The following is a 22,153-nucleotide window of genomic DNA, read 5'->3' as shown; positions in this document are numbered from 1 at the left end:
CGTCCCAAAGCGACTCAAACTATGAAGGACGCCATAATGAAGGGCTCCAAAAATTTCGACCACCAATGAATCTTTAACCTGCACAGACATCGCACAGTGCACGGGCTTCTAGATTTTCGTCTCCATGGAAATTCGATCCCCGCGGCCGGAATCGAACCCCCGTCTTTCGGGTCAGCAGCGAAGCGCCATAACCAGTGAGCTACCACGGAGGCCCCTTCACAATACTGTGAATAGTTATTTAGTTATAAGCTTCCGTACTTCATTTTCGCCTAAACAACAAATATTTTTTTCAATTTTTATTTCTTTCAAAGATTCTGGTTATTTTTGGAGATAAGAATGCGAATTGTATTTTTTTTTAAATTGTTGTCAAGCATCAAGCAAACGAGCTCTGAAACTTAAATATGCAGTTCTGATGTATCAATACTTTTAAATAAGCAACTGCGAAAGCACTTTATCGTCGTCAACAGGTAACACTGTAAGCAACAGCAGCTCCGATAATTTGTGTGCTGGAATAAAATATATTCTCTACAAAGCATAAGACTAGAAGAATCAGTCTGAGACAGGAGTTGTTCATTAACTCTTCCCACTTCAGGCATTGCTACGGTATGTAAGAAGAAGATAGATAGATAGATAAAGAGGAGGAGGGAAAGTCAGGGATGTTAACCAGAAAGGTGTTCCGGTTGGCTACCCTGCACTAGGGAAGAGGGATTAGGGGAATAAAAGGAGGAAGAGAGAAGAGAAAACAGGCATAACACACACACACGCACAACGCTCTCACAAGAAGAAGATAAAAGTTTAAAAAGCGTGCGGTAGCGACTCTTGCCCGCAACACTCAGGAGTTCGACAACTTTATACCTCGTTCAAACTTCCTGTGATTTACTGTATACAGTGATACTGCGTTTGCCTGGTTTACAACAATTCTGGTTTTGTGTTAGTCGCTCTTGTTGTGGCGCGTTGCGCACATTTTGCTCAAGGAATACGCGAATAAAATAAAATACTTATACCTGTAATTTATCATTTGTGTTGGCTTTTAAAACTCAGCACGTTAATCATTTCGAACATCCTGCAGGTTTGTTCACACCAACCCGCGCTTCAGCGCCAGCTGCGCAACAACACAATGAATCGCCCGATACGTTACGACCTGAGCCTTCCCTGGCAGTGTATGCAATTTTTATTCTACCCCAACCTATCGCCTTGTGATGAATGGATATTACTGCGCTTTTCCAGATGCCACGTGAAAAATCAATGGCAAGTGGCATGGCTCCAACGCTTTTTGCGATCATTTTTTCCGCGATCGCTAACATCACTCACGACGGACATGAGGAGCCAACGTAGAACGCTGAGCTCGAATCTTCCAGTCTAGCAGCAACTACACAAGTTACCATTCTCACAAAGTTCTGAATTTTCAGCAACACCAGAACACCAGCGTTTGACCATCTTGTAATCCAATTTCTACTTACATGCAAGAATGCAATATGAGCTGAGACTGTTGAAGAATGCTCCTCAGTTACGTGGTATTACGCACGCTAATTTCCAGACTTTTGTAGGTAGCACTCAAGGAGCGTAAAGGAACTTACCTAAGGTTCCACGGAGGTGCGAAAATTTTTAGCTTTTCTATTTTTGAAGGCAAAGGCATTTGGACGCGGATCATGCTTGCGTATTAAGAGGCAGCGAACTCTTCTTCTTCTTCTGACGAGCGATGTTTTGCACAGATCTGCAGAATTCGAAAACATCAGTAACCAGAAGTTCCGGCGCAAGATGCGGTATAACTAATTGATTGTAAAAATATATAGCTTAAAAAAGTCATCGTGACCGTACAGTGCGCTCATCACATTATATAATTTAATTTGGTCACGCTGGGTTTTCGTTATCTTCATAAAATGGCACATGCCCACCCAGGGAGATCCACCAACCATTGGGATGCACAGAGAGTGTTCCGAATTCATTGACAGAAATAAAATGAATGGCTGAGGAAAACAAATGTAAACTGAGAAGAAACAGCTAAATAAAACGGGAAATGCATAACGCACCCAAGATATTGACACTGGACGCTGATATGTAATGTCGGAAACTTCTTTTAGTCGTCTGCTGACTCTGTGTCCTCGGCCTTGACCTGCATGATTCCGGCTGTGCAAGTCCCTGGCATCGCACAGCACGTCAGAATGCATCCCAAACACTGTATCTCGTTCGCCGTAATTCACAGAAGTCAGGTGGTCCCACGTCCGCCATTGCCCACCTCCTCATACGTTCTCTGCTACAGCCAAGATTGATTAACCAAACCCGATTCCGGCACATGACACGCGCAGAGTAGGATAACTTGAAATTGATCAGTCAAGCAGCAATTTGTCTTATGACGGGCCTCCCACAAATTACTCCAGGTCACGTCCTCCAGGCGTGACTTGGGCGTGCTTGACGAACAGATTCATTAACTTCGCCAAGCACGGTGCACAAAATTCCCTAATATCCCTGAAGCCGCAGCTCTCGCATAGAATACGAAAGATGGCTTTGTGTTGCCTATCGTTTCCTGCCCGTCACGCACATCGTGCTTCACCAGCAGGTTACAGACAATCGGCCTATGACTCGCATACACTCGCGGTACGTTGGCCACCTGAGAAAGTATAGTGTGGGGACGGATGGCATCTCGTCAACGGCGACACATGGCGCATGTCGACGCTAGTGTCAGTGAAGATCACGTGACCATGGCTATACTTTCCCCTCCCTTATCATCACCAATTCCAACCAACTCACACGCTCGTTCCTCTGCCTGGCCATAGACACAGGCAGAGCTGTGCGCCATTCAGGACGCATAAAGCATCACCTGTCCACAGTCGCTGTCTAGAAGCCTCCTTGACGTCCTCACAGACTCCTGAGGCACCGTCCGCAGTCTTCGGCGTGTGCTGAACACCGACTTAATGGCACATCTAATTCAGGGCATAATTGAAAAGTTCTCCCTCACGCCCGTTCCTGGCTTGTATGTCGTTGTAAACGGCAGAACTGCAGCAAAGAATAGCATGGTTAAAAATGTCGCTAAGGTCGGAAGGGCGCTAATGTCGGAAAATCGACACAGGCTGGAGCGTAATGTGGAAAGTGTAGAGAAGGTCACGGAGAGAGCAGGCAAGAAGAGTCGCCTTCAGTGTTCACTGGCTGTTTCCTAATCCGTTGTTAAAAGCGCTAATAATTATGTTCCATCCTTGCAACGCGCCGCACAGCTCTGCCCGCAAAAGCAGTGTAGCCGGCAGATACCCCACAAACCTTCGTTTCGCGGGAGTACATATTGAAGGTTTTTTATGTTGCTCTAGCGAGTTTGATTACTTTATAATGCGGACCGTTTTATTATTTCACAGGGGCGTGGCTCATTTTGTTCTAATTTGCGTAAGATATAATAATAATAATAATAATAATAATAATAATAATAATAATAATAATAATAATAATAATAATAATAATAATAATAATAATAATAATAATTATTATTATTATTCTTATTATTATTATTATTATTATTATTATTATTATTATTATTATTATTATTATTATTGCTTGGTGTCAGCTCCCGCGGAATACTTTTTATAACAAAAAATACGGACAAATAGACTCACTATACTTCTGTCTTTCTAATACATTTCATTGTGTTAGCCGTGCGTTACTAATCAAAAGCCAATAGCTTATGATGTAAGTGTTCTTCGCGCATTTGGTGAGGGCTTTCGGCTATCGCGACCAACACTGCGGGATCAAATTCCAACCGTTGTGGGTGCATGCCAACCAAATGCATTTATTGCAGTATGGGGGAGCGATGGGGTATAGAGGCGAAGTGTGCAAGGGGCCAGTGTAATATGCGATGTCAGTGGACGTTAAAAATAATGAGGTGCACTTCAGTCTCACAACGTGCCGAAATACGAAAGCCTGTGCGGTCTGCTGTGTGCGCCATCTGCTGGACAATAGCTGTAGACTGAGAGAGGGGTTTTTAGTGGATGCCGCACGATGGCGCTACGATAGCACGCCAAGCACGAAGGAAATTTACCGGAAACGCAGGAAATTTGTCACTCGCTAGATTGCGACATGTTAATTAACATGCTTATAAGTACTCATGTAGGATTAGTACACATCTAGAGCATACGTTTTCAAGAACTGTGCATTCACTATGCGCGCCTTTATTAACCTTCATAACGTCAAGTGGAGTGGCAGCATCCCTGTCTGGCACGTGTTCGATTCCAACCTAGACCCAAATTTTCTTTTTTTTTCTTATGGTTTGGCAGTTCGTACGGAAACTTTTGCGGACAGCTGCTGTCCGCAATTTTCGTTCATACCACTCAGGAGCCAAGAAATGCTTTCCTCTTAAGAACCCCTGGGGGCGAAATTAATCTGGCTTCGTTTTATGCGGCGCCCTTCAAGGCCAATTTGCAACTGTCCAGCATTCCAGCACAAACACCATATCATTCGAATCTTTGTTTTCCATTTGCTTGTGAATCGGCCGCACACAGCAGGCTGAGATGGGATAGAAATTTCGCATTCAACAAATTCATGTGAGAGCTGTTGTCGTTCATGCTGCTCTGACATTTCTCGTGGATGTACTGGAATAGCCGTTTTCAGTGACATCTTGATACAACTAGAGATATAAAAAGCTAAAAAAGGCAATGCGAACGAAGATTCTAGCCCCCACTATGTGTGCAGCCAGGCAAAGTGCCCTTCCTTCTTAATTAAATACCACGTCATAATAACCAGACGATGGATCTTAATATTTTCGTCGATTATTTTTCATCACAAAAAGGCAAACAGATATCGAGAACAACTATATAATTGAATAAAAACAGTGTAATACAGGATACCACTTAAATGCTTTTTCTTGACCGGGCGAGGTGAGTCGTTCCGGTGCGGTGCTTTTTTATTCGTTACATGCCCAACCTCCATAGAGAAATGTTTTTTGAATATTTTAATTATTTAGGGTATTGCTAGAGAAACATAAAAGGTAATGGTCAATTTTTTCGATGTGCCTCAAAAGCTGTTTTTTGGTGTGAATTCATCACTTGCATCGAGCAATTAACACAGGCATATAAAACTAGCGGGAAACACTTTTGACGACAGCAAAAACGTAATTAGCTAAAAAATGTAAGCCCGCCGACGGGATATCTGTGGGCATATTTATTACAATACTGTAATCTCACAGTATATGAAAATATCCCGTTCATAAACAGGTGTACGTTCAAAAATGCTTCTTTCTAGAGTTGTTGGGTATGTTAAGGGCTTCAGCCTCCCACGAGTGCACTAGTTGCGAAGCCCCATTCACAGACGGCTCAACAACCTCCACAACAGCCAACTTTAATGCTTGCCAGCAAGGTACAAACATGCACGCATCGAGCAGCAAAAGAAGGCAAGCTTGTGGCGCACGCACGCGACAGCGTGTACAAGTTGGTACCTAGACGTCTTTCCTGAAACGCAGCTTTATTGGAAAGCAGGATCCTGAATGCAGAGGTGGGCAAAGGATTCGAAGAATCCAGCACCCATGCACCCGCGATAATGGCTTCGGCATACGTGCGCTGACTCCGCTCCTTCAGTGTGCCGGCTTTCCAGCGCATAACGAAGGATGGGAAGCTAGCCTAGTTTGCGAGAAAATATTTCGGTCGAACCGAGGCTCTGATGCGTAAAAGAGGTGGTAGCGAAGGCCTCAAAGAACGAGGCTTCTGGCACTTACACCTCCACGTCCCATGTGGCTTGGATGCACGATCAGAAAATCTGAGATCTACTCTAAACATTGTGACATTTTTTTTATTCTACATTATGACTGGCGAAAGGCTGGCGACATTGCAAAATGATCTACGTATACACCTTCACAAAAGAGTGAAAGTTAGGGTTTAAAAAGAGTTAATAGAAAGACTCACGGAAAAAAGCTCACATCTGATTTGTTGCTCTATTTCACACAGCTGTATAATGGGCACGAAAGTTGAAAGGATGGTTTTTCTCTCTCCTTTTTCTGGTTATCACCTGTACAATTTATTTGCCGTTGTAGTGTCAACAGTTAAACGGCAACTGAAGAGGTTTTAGCATTCGACTACTTTAAAGGGATCGAATGTGCGAAACCTGCAGGGAAAAATTTTAAAAGGATTTTTGTGCTTACATTCGAAATGGTGAGACAATGCCTGAAGCCGCTTAGGCGTTCAGGCTTCTCCGTACTGCACAACTCCCGGGAAAGGTCACAATTTGAACATCAGGTACGGGGGCGCTTCGTTTACTATGAACAAATGCTGACTTGGAGGACGAAAATTAACGCCATCGAAGGTAATGCCCACGAAGCGTTGTTGGACTGAGTCGGACGACGGACGGCAGCATGTGGCCGTATGCAGAGGAGACGTGAAATTTCGCTAATAATGACGTTATCACGAGTTCTCTATAATTCTCTAACGGAGCGAGGAGAACCCTGAACACTGTAGTTGTTTTAATAGACGATAATGTCATTATAAATAAATGCTAGCGCGAAAATACTTAAAACCCTTCTCCTGGAAGCAGCACTATACAGTTTAATTCTTGAATCATCTTAAATTTGGAAAAAAGCCATTGCGCGTTCCTTTTAAGTTACAATCATTCCAGGCCATTATTTGTTTACCTTCTTTCCGAGTGGTGCGATGAAATCTGGTCTTATCGATTTGGGTATATTTTCTGCATGTGTATTATGCGCCTCATGTAAAATTCAAACTCTTTTGGAGACAGACTGCAGAGAAAATAGCACTCTACCTTATCGTCATTACATGGCAATATCAAATGACATATTAAACTTTTATGCTCTCTGCGCTGCCTTTTCAGTCATTTATTTGAATGGTTTTGCAATGAAGAAGACGACAGTGCGCCAACACCAACGACGATGAATAGGTTTGGGCGGCCTCGGCGACCAGCTGCCGCGCGCGCTGGAGAGCTCGAGCTCTCCAACGCGCCAAAAGAAGTGCCTCGCAATAGTGTGGGCACTGAAAAAATTTTGTTCTTACTTTTATGGCCACCCCATCGATGTTGTTACTGACCGCCATGCCCTCTGCTTGTTGGCTACCCTCAAAGACCCTTCTGGACGCCTCGGCCGCTGGTCCCTTCATCTTCAGGAATACGAGATTAACCTCGTATGTCAGTCAGGCCTGAGACATTCTGACGCTGACGCCTTGTTGCGCTCACCTCTGCCATCTCCTACGCTCCCTTCGTCCTTGTCCGCCTCGGAGCTGGCCGCGATCACTGCCAATGACCTCCCAATGGAACAGCGTCGAGATCTATGGATTTCTTCGACCTTAGATGCCCTCAATGCGCTGACTACGGCTTCGTCACCTCGGGCCCTTCGTCGTCAAGCTTCTCATTTCACGGTTCTCGACTCTCTACTGTATCGCCGCAACTATGACCCGGATGGCCGCAAATGGCTCTTGATTATTCCTCGCCAGCTTCGCTCTGAACATTGTGCGCATCACCATTCCGACCTACAAAGCGCACATGGAGGACTACTAAAAACCTATGAACGTCTGCGCCAGCGATACTACTGGCGTGTCATGTACAATTTTGTTCGCCGTTATATACGCTCGTGCATTGCCTGTCAGGAGCGCAAGTCCGCTCCTCGCCCCTCTCTCGGCCCGTTACAGCCATTGCCTTGCCCAGCTCACCCCTTCGATCGCGTGGACATCGATCTTTATGGTTCCCTGCCTTCCACGCCTGCTGAAAATCGTTGGATTATAGTTCCTATGGACCACCTCACTAGGTATGCGAAGACGGCAGCCCTGCCCTCTCGACGTAGTGCTCGCGACGTCGCATCCTTCATCCTCCATCATTTCATCCTGCGTCACGGCACCCCTGGGGAACCCCTCAGCGACCGCGGCCGTGTTTTTCTCATTAGATGTCGTTCACAAGGTACTGGATGCGTGCTACACCGTTCATCGCGAGACCACTGCCTACCATCCCCAAACCAACGGCCTCACTGAATGCCTCAACCGGACTCTTGGAGACATGCTTGCCATGTACATTTCTTCCGACGACTCCAACTGGGATCAAGTATTTCTATTCGTCACTTATGCATACAATACTGCCTCTCAAGCCACAACCAGTTTTTCTCCGTTCTTTCTTTTATATGGCCGTGAACCTTCTTGTCTCCTGGATATAATCCTTCCGTACCACCCCAAACGCTCGGAATGCACTTTTCTCTCTGACGTTGCCCGTCATGTCGAGCAGTGCCGCCAGCTGGCTTGCTCATTGACGCGCACGACTCAATGCCTCCTCACATATGCGAGTGTCCGCGGCCAGTCCGCCCATGACTTTCCCACTGACTCGCTCGTCTGGTTCTCTGTGTCGGCTGCCTCTAAGTTTTCGGTTGAATACATCGGCCCTTACTTTGTCTTGGAGCGCACGTCACTAATGAACTACACCTTCGAGCCAGTTGCCCCCTCTTCGGATCACCGGTTTTGGGGCCGCGAAATAGTTCATGTCAGCCGGCTAAAGCCGTACTACGACCCCCTTGTCATCTCTTTGCCTGTAGATGCCAAGATGGCTCCCTCTTGTCGCCGGGGCAGTTGCAATGAAGACGACAGCGCGCCGCCACCAACGCCGATGAAAAGGTTTGGGCGGCCTCGGCGACTGGCTGCCGCGCGCGTTGGAGAGTGCGAGCTCGCTCTGGAAGTCCGTACTAGTGCCGCCGCTGCTGGGTCAGTCTGTGCCACGGTTATGCCGCCAGTCCTTTAAGCGTTAGAATAAACCGCTCTTCAGTTTATAAACATAATGAGCCTCGACAGGTTTTCTTCAGAGTAGGTTAGATAGGTAATCGTAATGTAATTAAGTTTGGTCGGATTATTAGCCTGTGAATTCAGTAAGTAAGCAAATGCGTCATGTTGTACGGATTCAAAAAGAACAAAAAGAAACCCACTATATGGTACCCATTTCAAGAACGATTCTAATTTAATGTCTGAGGCGACGCACACAGTTGCCGTCAAGAACATATCTTTGCAAAGAGTTCCAAATCTCCATGTTCGATAGAAAAAAAAGGAAACAACGTATTGCAACCTATGAATTCAGATATTAAGTGCTTATTGTGATTTCTTGGATTAGTTTGATGGTGCGGTGGCGGTAGGTACTTAGTTTACAGTAACAGACCCGTTATAAGCCAAGAAAATAAATTTCATGTCGACAACTCGACGTCAGCCGACTAGTTTAGGAATGACCGCTTGTGTTCAATGTGCATTGACGCTACATTGAAGAGAATACTTTGAGAATATAAATGTTAACACTTTATTCTGGAGACTTAGTAGAAGACCTATTAATTATCGATAATGTGCAATTCATATTTTGCAGCGTTGCGACCACACAATTCCATCGTTTATATATAATGCCCACCAGTTATTAGCCCCGCAAGATCACATGCAACCTACAGATTATGATTACGATGATGGATTTTTGTGGCGCAAGATCCTCTATGGCCAAAAACCGCCATGGCACAAGGCATTTTTGACTATTCAAGGTGGGGTCAAAGGCTCATTTTCCAAGCACTTCACCCTAGATAAGATGAGCACCAGGCCAGGAGAAAGCTTGTACCCATTGTATTGCCGGTGGGTACCCGGCAGCACTTGGGATCGAACCCCGCACCTTCCGCATGCGAGGCGGATGCTCAACCACTTGACCACCGTTGCAGTGTTTTGTAGGCTTTGAGCCGGACGTCAGGAGGCACCTCAACTAATTTTCTTCGCAGAAATTATAGTTTTTTTTAACACTCCAGCACTCGTCTCTTTCATATGGAGGAGCAATTTGCATGTACGCGTAAATGTGGCACCCAAATAACCTAAATCTTTTTCTATCGCTTATCTTGAAACTTATTAGTATATAGTTATTTCCTAATGGCGATATTTTACCCTTTGTAAGTCAAAACATATCTTTATCAATATTTACTTTCTTGCCCCACGGCTCCTACCAGACGTCAATGTCAGTTAACGATAAGCTTAGTCTTAGCTCGTCCCATAGTCCCTGCTCAATAACGTAAATCACGAAATCGGCAGCGAGATGTGGGATATTCACCCCATCCCTAGAACAACAGCCGACATCATTATATAAGTAATAATAGCGGTCCCTGTACGTGTACAAGCGGCAGAGCAGAAACTAGTCTAGGTTCTCTAATTCACAACCATTTTTACCTGTCTATTGCGTGCTATTTAATAGGTTAGTTTCTGCGCTTGCTATCACTTTTGAACTAATGGCAATGGGATTAATTTACCAACTAGTTAGCCTCGTTTTAAAGCGCATGTGATATGGATTGTTTCCATGCATAGTATCGTAAAAGTTCCCCAATATTGAGTCTAGAAATTCAATCACATCGCTTTTAATCCGAATCTTCGAAAAATTATGCACAAAAAAAGCATATTTGCACGAATTGTGCTCGTTGTTGTTCGTACCTCAGCTCTTTCGACGTCGGAAAAAACTTGCGGTAAACCTTAAAATTGCTTCAATAATTTTGAGCCAGCTGGATGATCGAAAAGGCTCAAAGCGCAAAAACGCTAACAATTCCTTTTTTCCCGCCAAAATGGGCCACGTCTAAATGTATACTCGCGATTTGGAAAACTGACCAAACATGAAATAGTCAAATTATCTCAAGAGAAAAAGCCACTTTTTTATAGCTCGTTGGTATTCAGCACGCCATAATATCCTATGCAGGCGCTCCGTTGCACGCATGCCGTCACTTTGAGCGATTGCGACAACATGTGTACGGCCGTCGTATAAACTGGTAAAAGTTGTGCCCGGCATCTTCACTGCATTCGAGTATGAATAGATTAGATATAATTGATGTATGAATTCGCTTTTTTTTTGTGCGCATCCTCGACGACTGCTGCAGAAATCTGATTTTTAGTCGGCAGTTCTTGCGCCCTTTAATTGCTCCAGAACCTTTGTGGGTCAGTTTTCACATGGTTAATAATGTGCATGAGCTTTCAAGTCGCAGCAAAGCAAGAGAAAAAAAAGTATGAAATGTGCCAGCCACGGTATAGTATCACTCTGTGATAGTGGGAGCCGCAACTACGGATGCGCGCTGTGTTTATAACCAAATAACTGTGTTTTAACACAGTTGTGTTATAACTCAGGACTGAGTGCAAGGTTGTGAACTATCAGTGTGTGCCGTGTGTACCCTGCAAGTAATGGCCAACGGACATGTGGAAAAGTGATCATCTCGCTTTGCTTTCTCCCTTTTCTATCTCTCCCTCCGTTGCCCTTCCCACGTGTAGGGCAGCATAGAGGGCGCTGCTTAGTTGACCTCCCTGCCTTTCCGTTCGTTTCTTTCTCACCTTATGTGTAATAAACACTTTTGTTATAGGCAGATGTACAACCATATAAGCGTGTTTGTATACACAGCTGCGCATATTATCCTAGCAATTAGCAAAATTTTTCTGGTGGCTCAAATGAATCCGACGTTTTACGTGACAGAAACACGCCGGAGTATTCGCGCGTAATGAACAACGTCGTATAGAATATCCGAATGTGAGAACGAAAGAAAAAAAGCAAAAGTAATTTACAAAGAATTTGCTTCTTTAAATTCGTTAGGTTCGCTTGGAGCATGAATTTGATACGGGCCAAGTAAAATGACGTGATTTAAGCATACACACATCTGCCCTATATACATGCTGTTAGACGTTCCAGAAACAACGCATTTATTCAGGTCACTTTAGATAAAAAAGTAGGCAACTACTTTTTTTATTATTGCTCAAACATACCCTTCGGTATAAGAGGCTATAAATTTCAGAATTTAAATTAGGAGCTATTCAGGACATAAAATTGAACAGCGTCACGCCCTGCAACGAGATTTGTAATCTTCACCTTCAAATCATACGTGCTTCTGCACTTTTTGTTTATTTGCCAGGATGAAAAATGTGCACAAAAAGATGAAAGCTTACTGGAAAGCAAGCTTACTGGACGATCCAAGAGAGCAAGGCTTAGCCTCCATTTTGGCGTTCTTTATCTGTAATTTATTACTGCGAAAGCAGTACTAGGATATGTCGGAAGCTGACGTGACCGAAAAAAGTGGAAGCAAAATGTGGAAGCGAAATGCAGAAAGAAAATGTGTCGAAAAATATGACGTCATCAGCTAATGTATAGTAGTCATGATTGAATGTTTATGACAATTGTTTCATAAACAGAGTGTCGAATCATTGTCACGGTCACGTGATTCATTGTAACTGAGTCATAAGTCCGAAGTCATGAGTCATGATCGGAATCACTGAAGTCACTGTTTGAGAAAGGAACTGAGTTGTTGTCGTTAGTCACGAGTCATGATCATAAGTCTCGAAGAGGTTAAGGTACAGGCATGGCTTTACGAAATATTGGCTGTGCGCTCTCTTTCAGAATAATGCTTCTCTTGATGCCTTTGATTGCGCCCAATTCCTGCTTGAACACGTCATTGAGCACTTTTTTCAGAAACCTTTTGTCCTTACTCTGTTGACTGGCACTAGCTCTTGCGAATTCATACGTACTTTTGACAAACAGTCGCGGCTCAAAAATTTTACGAAGAGTACAGCTTTCACGCTCTCCACGATAATCAGAGGCTAAATGTGTGCTTTTTTGATCATACGTTACTTAGACATCGAACTGTCCAGTAACTGGAAGAAAGCTGTCACTGAGGGATTTCAAATTTACGTTAGCGTTTTCAGAGCTCTTCCTTCAAACTTCTCACCAAAATTAAAAATCGCTCATGATAGAAACAGCAGACCCGGCATCTATTTGCTTTTCTGCCAGTTTGCCGTCGATCGTGACGCTCTCACAACAGGCATTGGCGCTAACCTTTGACTATAAGAAAATCAAATTGGCAGCATTTTCTGCGGCTGCTACAGGTTCGTTTCTGGTTTTACGTATTCGCTCTCAAAAGTTTCTCAGCGCTTAATACACATTCATGTTAAATGAGGAAACTGCTGTACATCTTGTGTAATACCACTTTTAATACATGCGGCATTTTTATTCAAAGGCGGAAAGTTCTTTTTACCATGACGTGGTGATCTCTGCCGTTCCAAATCGACGTATGCTTCACCGCTGGCATTAGCTTGCTCGAGTGATTTGATATGACCTTGTGCAGCTTTAATTTCCGATGCTAAGTTCTAGGCTTTGTCAAAGGCGAGGTCCTTGCCGTCTGCCGTAGCAAGGAGCCTGCAGCGAATGGCGTCTGTGTGTACCCACAATGAGACGATCACGAAGAGCTTCCCCAAACAATGTGCCGAAATTGCGCATAGCTGCCAGCTTCTTGAGCTCGACAACAAAGGTACTGACGGTTTCCTCTTAACGCTGATTCCGTTGGTAGAACTTGTATCGTTCTACTACCAGCAAACGCTTGAAAGCGTAGTATGATTTAAGTGCGCGATCGAGGGAGAACAGTTTTTAATCGTGAAGAATGAGGCCTCTTCGATAACCGTTAGCATAACTAGCTTCCTGGTGGTCTCATCAGTCTTTCTTGCAGTGGTGAAAGTTTCGAAGCGTTGTACGCAGACCCCGAAGTTAACCTTCGTCGGAGAAAATTCCGGTAGGTGCCCCAAAACTGCTCGCCTGTTTATAGTAATCCTTGCCTAATAGCCTTTTTAGCAAGTGGCAGACTTGAATCTGCCCGAGAGGTGGTTCACATACCAAGTTGTGTGATGCTTCAGGAGACCTGGCGCTGTCATTAATCTCCGTTGGGTTCTAGAGCAGGCTGAGTCGCTGAACACCATCTGCCCAGCGCAGCTGTTGAGTTCGGTGTAGATGTCCGAGCACACAGTAAAGACGGGCAGCAGTCACACAGACTCTAATGACGCTTAACGAAGGAGCACAACTACAGAACACACGAATGTTGTAGTTAAGAATGAAGGAAGAATGAAAGGGAAGATTGCCGAGCCTGTACACTGGCTCGAGCTGAGCCACACTAACTGCTACGTACCGATAGAAGAGAGTTGAACGAATTGTGAGAGGATGGACGCACGTAACAGCAACTGCGCCTCGCCAAACGATTGTGGTTGCGAATGAAGGAAGGATAAAGAAATTGCTGATGGTTTAGCTTTGATAAATTATGACGCCAAGCGTGGAGCACCTGTTGCTCAGCGCACGCGCATTCATGCTTCTGGTTCAGTCCGAAGACCTTGGCTTTACATAGCGTAGCGAAACTATCACTTCAAACATTAGCCAGGGTTTAACCCTTCTTAAACAAACGTGTGACGTGCAAAAAGCGCAGATGACGTGAATTGTGACACCACAGCGACGCCATGCATAGCAACGAGGTGAATTAAATCTCAAAGCTCTCAACTACTTATCCGGAGGTGGCCCGGACCGCATATTTTGAAGTGACTGCGCTCAAATTTGTAGGTCGCCATCGTGTCCGATGCGGTCACATATGGTAGGACATCGACTTTCGTCTAAATCGGCAACTTTCCGAACTTTGAGGGGTGATTTGGGCCAAATTTTGGCAATGGTCCGGGCCAAATTGCGGGGTTGTAAGGGGTCCGGGGTTTTTGCGACCAATTCTCCTTCTGTCTGCACGAGGCAGCGATTGTGGCTTAGCTTCAGCCAGTGGGCAGGCCCCACTGTTATTTCGAAGAAATCGAAATGTGTAGCAAATAAAAAATGCCTACTAAAAGTGTGTGTGTGTGTGTGTGTGTGTGTGTGTGTGTGTGTGTGTGTGTGTGTGTGTGTGTGTGTGTGTGTGTGTGTGTGTGTGTGTGTGTGTGTGTGTGTGTGTGTGTGTGTGTGTGTGTGTGTGTGTGTGTGTGTGTGTGCGTGTGCGTGTGCGTGTGCGTGTGTGTGTGTGTGTGTGTGTGTGTGTGTGTGTGTGTGTGTGTGTGTGTGTGTGTGTGTGTGTGTGTGTGTGTGTGTGTGTGTGTGTGTGTAGCTTTTCGCTTTCGACCAGAGCTAAACCACCAGCAATTTTTTTTTCACTGCGCAGTTCAGGTGACCACCGCAAGAACTATAGTTTATGCGCTATTTCTTTAGTTAAATTAATAGCATGGTGTCTACTGCTAATAAGAATAGACCTGTAACTGGCCAGCTTACTTACTTCATGCAAGCGGACCTTCAAGTGCGTGAAGTGCGATCAGAACGCATTCGGACCGAAACCGCGAATGACGAAGGTCGAGACACTCGTGAGCGTAGAAACCCCAAATCAGAAAGTCGCCTGTGAAACGTAAAAATTGACTTGCAGTTACAGTGCCTACAATACTCTACTGCAGCTCTAGCCTTTCGGCCAGTAATGCCAGTCAACTTTCGATTACTAATGCGCTAAGCTGGTAAGCTTAGGTCCAGGAATTTTTGTCCCGCTAAAAAAATTGTTTTTTGAAGAAAGCAAATGGCGCCGTAACTGTCTCACGCACCTTGATGGACACCCGAACCGCGCCGTAACGGAAGGAATGAAGGAGGCAGTGGGAGAAGAAAGGAAGAAAGAGGTGCCGTAGAGTAGCTAGTTGTCCGGTACAAATTCGAGCACTAGGGGATCATTAACGGATTTGGCGTTGGTGGCTTCCTGGCCTTACGGGGCTCTCACACATGTGACGAGGGCTCCTTGCCACGGAGGTATCTGTTGCTAAACCTCGTCAACACTTCAAATGACGTGATTCTTGCGACGCGTGTCCTTTCTGTCAATCTTCCCTCTCTTTTCTCTTTTAACTCTCCTACTATCTGCACCTGGTAGCACTTGAGGCTCAACCTGAGTCAGTGGGCAAGCCCGTGCACTCTTTTTTAAAATTTTTAGCAGTCCCAACAATAACAGGATGTTTAAGGTGCGCTGACATCGGACAGCACACAGGCGCCTTTTGCGTTTCGCCTCCATCTAAAACCCGGCCGCCGCGGTCGGGTTTGAAACCGGGTACTCCGCCTCAGTAGACGAGCACCTTGACCAATGAGCCACAGCGGCGGGGGCCCATAATTTCCCTTGCAAATGCGATTGTTGTATTTTTGTTATCCAAGGAGAGGACAGAGGACATAAAAACAAAAGATACAAACAGAAGTTTTAGCCCGAACTACGACTTTGTACATAGGCATAGTCGACTGTCTTTGTTAAATTTGATACAGCAATAACTAGACGCTGGTACTTATTAATCGCCCCGACAATTCTTCACCTCATAAATGCAAAAATATATCGAGATAAGCGTTTTTGCTTGCAGAAAAAAAACGGATAGTTCAAGCTATGACTTCGATTACTTTGATTAACTGGGCAAAAAAAACTTAAATCCTCGCGAGCAAGCCACGAAGATGCATGTTTCGAGCAGGAAAATAAAGCCAAGCTATGGTAGACGTCCGAAGTTGAAAGCACAGGCGAAGTGCATTCTCATCAGAGTTAGCGCTAGTCAGTTTAGCGCAAGTCCTCTGTGCCTCTTTCTTGTGTTCGTCTTGGTTGCGCTACAGTTCTTTTGTTACAAAATGCACCATGTAGCCCAACAAAAAGTTCTTCTAAACTCATCAGAGTTTCCACCTCCTAAATTGCTGTTCCTTGGTGCGCGACGAGGAGTGCACTTTGTCCGAGCTCTCAGAGGCGGCCAACGTGTACAAGCTGGAAACTAGACAGCATTCCTAAAATATGCAGCTTTCGGGAATCCTGGAATCTGAGTGAAGCGGCGCGCAAAGGATTTGAAGAATCCTGCATCACGCTGCCGCGTTAATGACCACGACACACGTGCGCGGTTCCCGCTTCCTCATCAGAGGATATCCAGTGCAGGGCAAAAGACGTGACGCTGGCCTAGTTTTCGAGAATTAACCTCAGCTCTGAACGTAAATCTGACACTTAGAAGGGCAGTAGGGAGCACCGCTAAGAACGGAGCTCAGGAAGTGTATACATCCCCGTCACATGCAGCTATTCAGCGCAATAAGGAAATGGTGCGTTCTATTTTATACTTTGTGACATTTTTAGAGTACGTTACGACTGACGACAAGCTAGAGAAATCATAGCATAATCTATGTGAACATCATCATCATCATCAGCCTGACTGCACCCACTGCAGGGCAAATGAATCTGCCATGTCTCTCCAGTTAACCCTGTCTTTATCTATGTGGACAACGTCACAAAAAACTGCCAAATCTGGAAAAAAATGTTGTAAGAGTAGGGGACGTGGTAACAAACGAGACTGCCTATTTGTTGCGCTATTTTACACGCCTGTAAACCAGCCATTACAAATGCAAGGATGCTTTTGCCTTTCCTTTTGCTAGTTATCGTCACATGTATTGTAGGAACTCTTCCCTTGTTGTCTTAGTGTCAACAATTAAATTAGGAGCATCCTCGTCCAACAAGTGTAGTGTTTATATAGGTAGTGCGATCAAATATAGGCATATTTATCTGATTAAATTTTCTGTACACAGATAATATACGCCTTCGTAAAATTCTTTCGCCTTCGCCGGGTTTCAAAAGAACAAAATATAAGACTTTCCGTTATCGCACATATTTGAACAGCGATTCTAACTGAGTGTTAAATCCACACGCACAGTGGCCGTGAAAAATATCACGTTACAAAGAATTCGACATCGCAATGTGTGATAGAAAAAAGAAGAAATTTAAATGTATTCAAACGTCGTAGCTAATGTAATACGTTCTGATCATGATTTCTTCGTTTATTTTGACGGTGGCGGGAGAGGGGGGGGGGGAGGGTTCTCGTTGTTGATAATAATATATACCTTATAAAACATGAAAAAGAACTTCATTGCCACAATTTGACACCGTCCGACTGGTCTGTGAATCACTGTCTGTGTTAGAAGTGCACTTATGCTGTCATGCTGAGAGTAATTCGAGTAGAGAAATCTTAGCGCTTTGTTTTTGACTATTTGTAGCTGCTATAGAACTACTGCTATAGTGCATTCCAGACCTTGCTATCTGACTCCAAAATGGGTGGGACCAGGGTTTTGCAGACTTTGAGGACAGAATCAAGATGCACCGCGACTAATTTTATTAGTAGAAGTTCTAGTTTCTAAACACTTCTGCACACGTGTTTTTGACATAGAAGCTCCATTTCCACGTGCGCCTAAATGTGGCGCCTAAATAGAGAACGGGATCTCTTTCTCTCTGCTAGGACCTTATTATCGTATAAATAATTCGGACTGGAGGTAGGCTACAATTTGCACTGAAGTTTTTAGTTTTAGCAATATCTGCTTTCATGTCCGATGTCTTCAATTAAAAGGCAATGCCAGTTAACGATATGTTCAGTATTAATTCGTCACAGCGTCCCCGCACAACAGTATAAATAACAAAATGGCGGTCTTAGGTATGCCGGCGGGATCGATGGGAATTCGGTGATACGCCTTAACAAGGTCAACTTTGCTAAAAATGGTGCAGCCGGCGAGACGCGACGTAAAGTCCTGGATGTGGGGCAGCGGATAGCTGCCGTGGACAGTCTTGGCATTCAACGCCCGATAGTAGCCACAGGGACGCCAGTCACCGGGATCACGCTTGGGCACTAGATGCAGCAGAGAGGCCCACGCGCTGGACGACGGGCGTATAATGCCGAGCTGCAGCATGTGGTCGAACTCACATTTGGCGATAGCTAGACGGTCTCCAAACAAGTGGCGCGGTCGAGCAGATGCGGGTGGTCCCCGGGTGACGATGTGGTGTGCCACCGTATGTTTAGGCGTCTTAGTGAAGTTGCATGACTTGGTGAGCTCTAGGAAATCCGCCAACACTTTTTCGAACTTAGAGGAAGGTATCAGCGTGTGGATGCCCATAGAAACAAGGTCGGACAAGACTCCCGAGATGGCGAGATGAGTCAGGCCGTCGGCAAGGCGACGATACCGCACGCTGACGTCCAAGTCGAAGTATGAGAGGAAGTCTGAGCCGATGATCGGGTGAACCACGTCTGCGATAACGAAGACTCATTGAAAAGTGCGGCGAAGCGCGAAGTCGAAGGTGAGAGATCGTAGTCCGTACGTGGGTATAGACGAGGCGTTGCCATAAACAGGCGGTTCGGATGACTGGCGGGACCACACTACGCCGTTAGGGATCCCGGCGGGCGTTTCTCCGGCCACAAACAGTGGGGTGTACACTCGTAGCCCGGTGCCGAAAACGCCGGTGGTACCAGCAGAAAGACGGAGGGCTGGGGCTCCGAGCTTGACGTGTGCGCGAAAGAGCGCGATGATCGAGACCAGGCGGCCGGGTCTCTTGAGGTGGGCTGCGGAGTGCGGCGACCGAGGCGGCAAGCTCATCGAGACGGGCCTCAAGACGAGAAATCGTCGGGTCTGTGGGCGGCAAAACAGCAGTGACGGATGGTGAGGTCGCCCCATGAACGTTACCGGCGAGCTTAGTCAGGCGGTTGAGGGTGACGTCACTGGCCGCAGCAAAAACGAGGCGGATGGGCTGGGGAAGGCGTTGGAAGAAAAGCTCTCGAAGCAACGCCCAGTGGTTGAGGATATCGCGCTCCCTGAGAAGCGGTCGCATCCGCGGAGAAGCTGGGAAGGGCGCTGGTCGCCAAGGTCTTCCTAGGTAAGGATGTGCTGGAGGCGGCTGCGTGCCGACGGCATAAAGCTCTCCAGCCCCTTGGCTTTCAGGTGCTGATATGGCGTAGCACCCATGGGGACGGAGAGTACGTCGGAGAGCTCACCGGCAACGTCAGGAGGGAGGCTCGAGACAACATGGTAGTAGCGCGTCGTCTCCGAGCTGATGTGGGAAAGGCAAAATTGCGCCTCGATATGGTGGAACCAAACTTGCGGGTTCTGGGGCCAGAAAGGTGGGAGGCGAGCCTTCAGTGACGAGACGTCCTACGGAGGTGAGTCTTGTTCAATGAATGCTGCGGGATCGGTCATTGTTCGTCCTAGGCCAGCAATGTAGGCTTAACGCATCAGGAACGAAGGAACAAGACCACTGCTGCGAGCCGATACCAGAACAGAACTGCGAACCGTGGCTGCATGTTGTTGTTGTTGTTAGCCTTTCAAAATATGGCACACACCCACACTGGGGGATCGGCCAAGAATCGGGTGGCTATTCACCTGAACGAAGTTAATAAAAAGGAAAAGCACGTGGGAGCGCAACACCGGTGAATTCTTCCTCATAAACAGAAAAGCGATGAGAGTTTTGATTTCAAAATTATAAGAATAATAATAAAGAGAGGAATTAAATAATAATAATTAAGTCGACAAGTAATATTTGATAGAAAAGAAAAATTTTGGAACACTTAGCAAGGCAGTCGGTGAGATTCTATCAGGAAATTTCGAACAGCGGTACAAACAGATATGTGGCTGAACCCAAATGTGCTGGCGCCAAATGATAGCAAGAGCGGGCTGCTCAAACTACGGCCAAGATGCTGCAAGGGTTCCTCCAGCAATCTTTTTCTCAGAGAGTTGAATCGGCGACAATACTGTCGCTGACAAACGTAGGGCGGCACGAAAAGGGGCTTTTTTAATCCGAAGGCCAGAAACCCAGCAGCGCGCCTTCGAACGGGAACGTCCTCTTCTTCGCTCCCACACGAGCCCAGTAATGCCGCTCGGCCGCATGGCGGCGCTCGCAGAATGTGAGCAGTGTGGCATTGCCCCCCTCCTTTCAAGAGGCATCGCCTCGATGCCTCCGGCAAGGGGGATAAAGAGTGTGGAGACACCGAAAGTGCGATGGCGTGTGGTGGCAGCACTGAATGCGAACTCCGGGAGGGGTTAACGGGCGTAATACGGTTTCATGCGGAACACGTGGACGACTTCAGACTTGGGCGGGCGAGAAGACCGGACAAGTCCTTGCGGGTACACTTCATAGTTCACATCGCTGAGTTGACGTAGCACCTCGTTGGGGCCGAAGTAGCGCCGCAGAAGCTTTTCAGAGCGACCGCGCACACGTATAGGGCTCCATACCCAGACGTGCTCGCCCGGTTGGTAAATCACCTCCCTGTGGCGGAGGTTGTAACGCCGGGCGTCAGTTGTCTGCTGGTGGCGAATGCGTTGTCGAGCAAGGTGGCCAGCGGCTTCTGCATCGCGAACAAATTGGTCAGCGCCTGGGACAGACGAGGGGGTACAATCCGGGAGCAGCATGGCGTCAAGCATGGTCAGGGCATCTCGGCCATACACCAAACGGAAGGGCGTGAAGCGCGTCGTTTCTTGGAGGGCGGTGTTGTACGCAAACGTGATGTAGGGAAGTATTTCGTCCCAGTTGCGATGGTCAGTGTCGACATACATAGACAACATATCTGTGATGGTCTTGTTCAGCCTCTCAGTAAGTCCATTCGTTTGAGGATGGTAAGCAGTCGTTTTTCTATGACTGGTGCCACTAAAACGGAGGACCTCGTGTGTAAGAGCCGACGTAAACGCGGTTCCCCGGTCAGTCAATACAACCACGGGGGCGCCGTGGCGAAGCACGATGTGGTGAACAAAGAACTGTGCAATTTCAGCCGCGGTGCCACAGGGAAGAGCCTTGGTTTCACAATAGCGCCTCAGGTAGTCCGTGGCAACAACAATATACCGGTTTCCCATGGAGGACACCGGGAATGGGCCCAGTAAGTCCATGCCGACTTGTTGGAATGGGATTTGCGGTGGATCAATTGGCTTCAGAAGGCCGGCCGGTTTTTTCGGTAGTACCTTCCGTCGTTGACACTCACGGCAAGTTCGAACGTAGCGTTGGACGACCGCAGCAAGCCGTGGCCAGTAGTACTTGTGGCGGAGGCGTCCCAATGTTCTGGAAAAACCGAGGTGGCCAGAAGAAAGGTCGTCGTGGCATGCAGCGAGAACTTCCTTACGAAGCACGGTTGGGACAACAAGGAGATACGCAGTGTCGGTCGGACCGTAGTTTTTCTTGTAGAGGACTCCATCTATTAAGCAAAACGACGAAAGTCCGCGCGAGAAGAGTCTGGGCGGAGACGGAGCGGTTCCTTCAAGGTACTCGATTAGAGGCAGCAGTTCGCAGTCGGCCCTCTGGTGGTGGGCAAGGTCGGATGTGGTGACAGCGCCGAGGAAAGCAGAATCGTCGTCGGACTCATCTGGTGGGCACGGAAGAGGAGCTCGGGAGAGACAGTCTGCATCGCTATGTTGCCGACCCGACTTATACACGATGGTGACGTCTAACTCTTGCAACCGAAGGCTCCACCGTGCAAGTCGCCCCGATGGACCTTTGAGGTTCGCAAGCCAGCACAAGGAGTGATGATCGCTGACGACTCGAAACGGGCGGCCGTACAGGTATGAACGAAATTTTGTGATTGCCCACAGAACAGCGAGACACTCCTTTTCCGTTGTGAAATAATTCACTTCGGAACGGGACAAAGTGCGACTTGCG

This window comes from Amblyomma americanum, chromosome 6, assembly GCF_052857255.1.
Source record: "Amblyomma americanum isolate KBUSLIRL-KWMA chromosome 6, ASM5285725v1, whole genome shotgun sequence".
In the NCBI taxonomy this organism is placed as follows: domain Eukaryota; kingdom Metazoa; phylum Arthropoda; class Arachnida; order Ixodida; family Ixodidae; genus Amblyomma; species Amblyomma americanum.
This window is presented reverse-complemented; position numbering follows the sequence as displayed.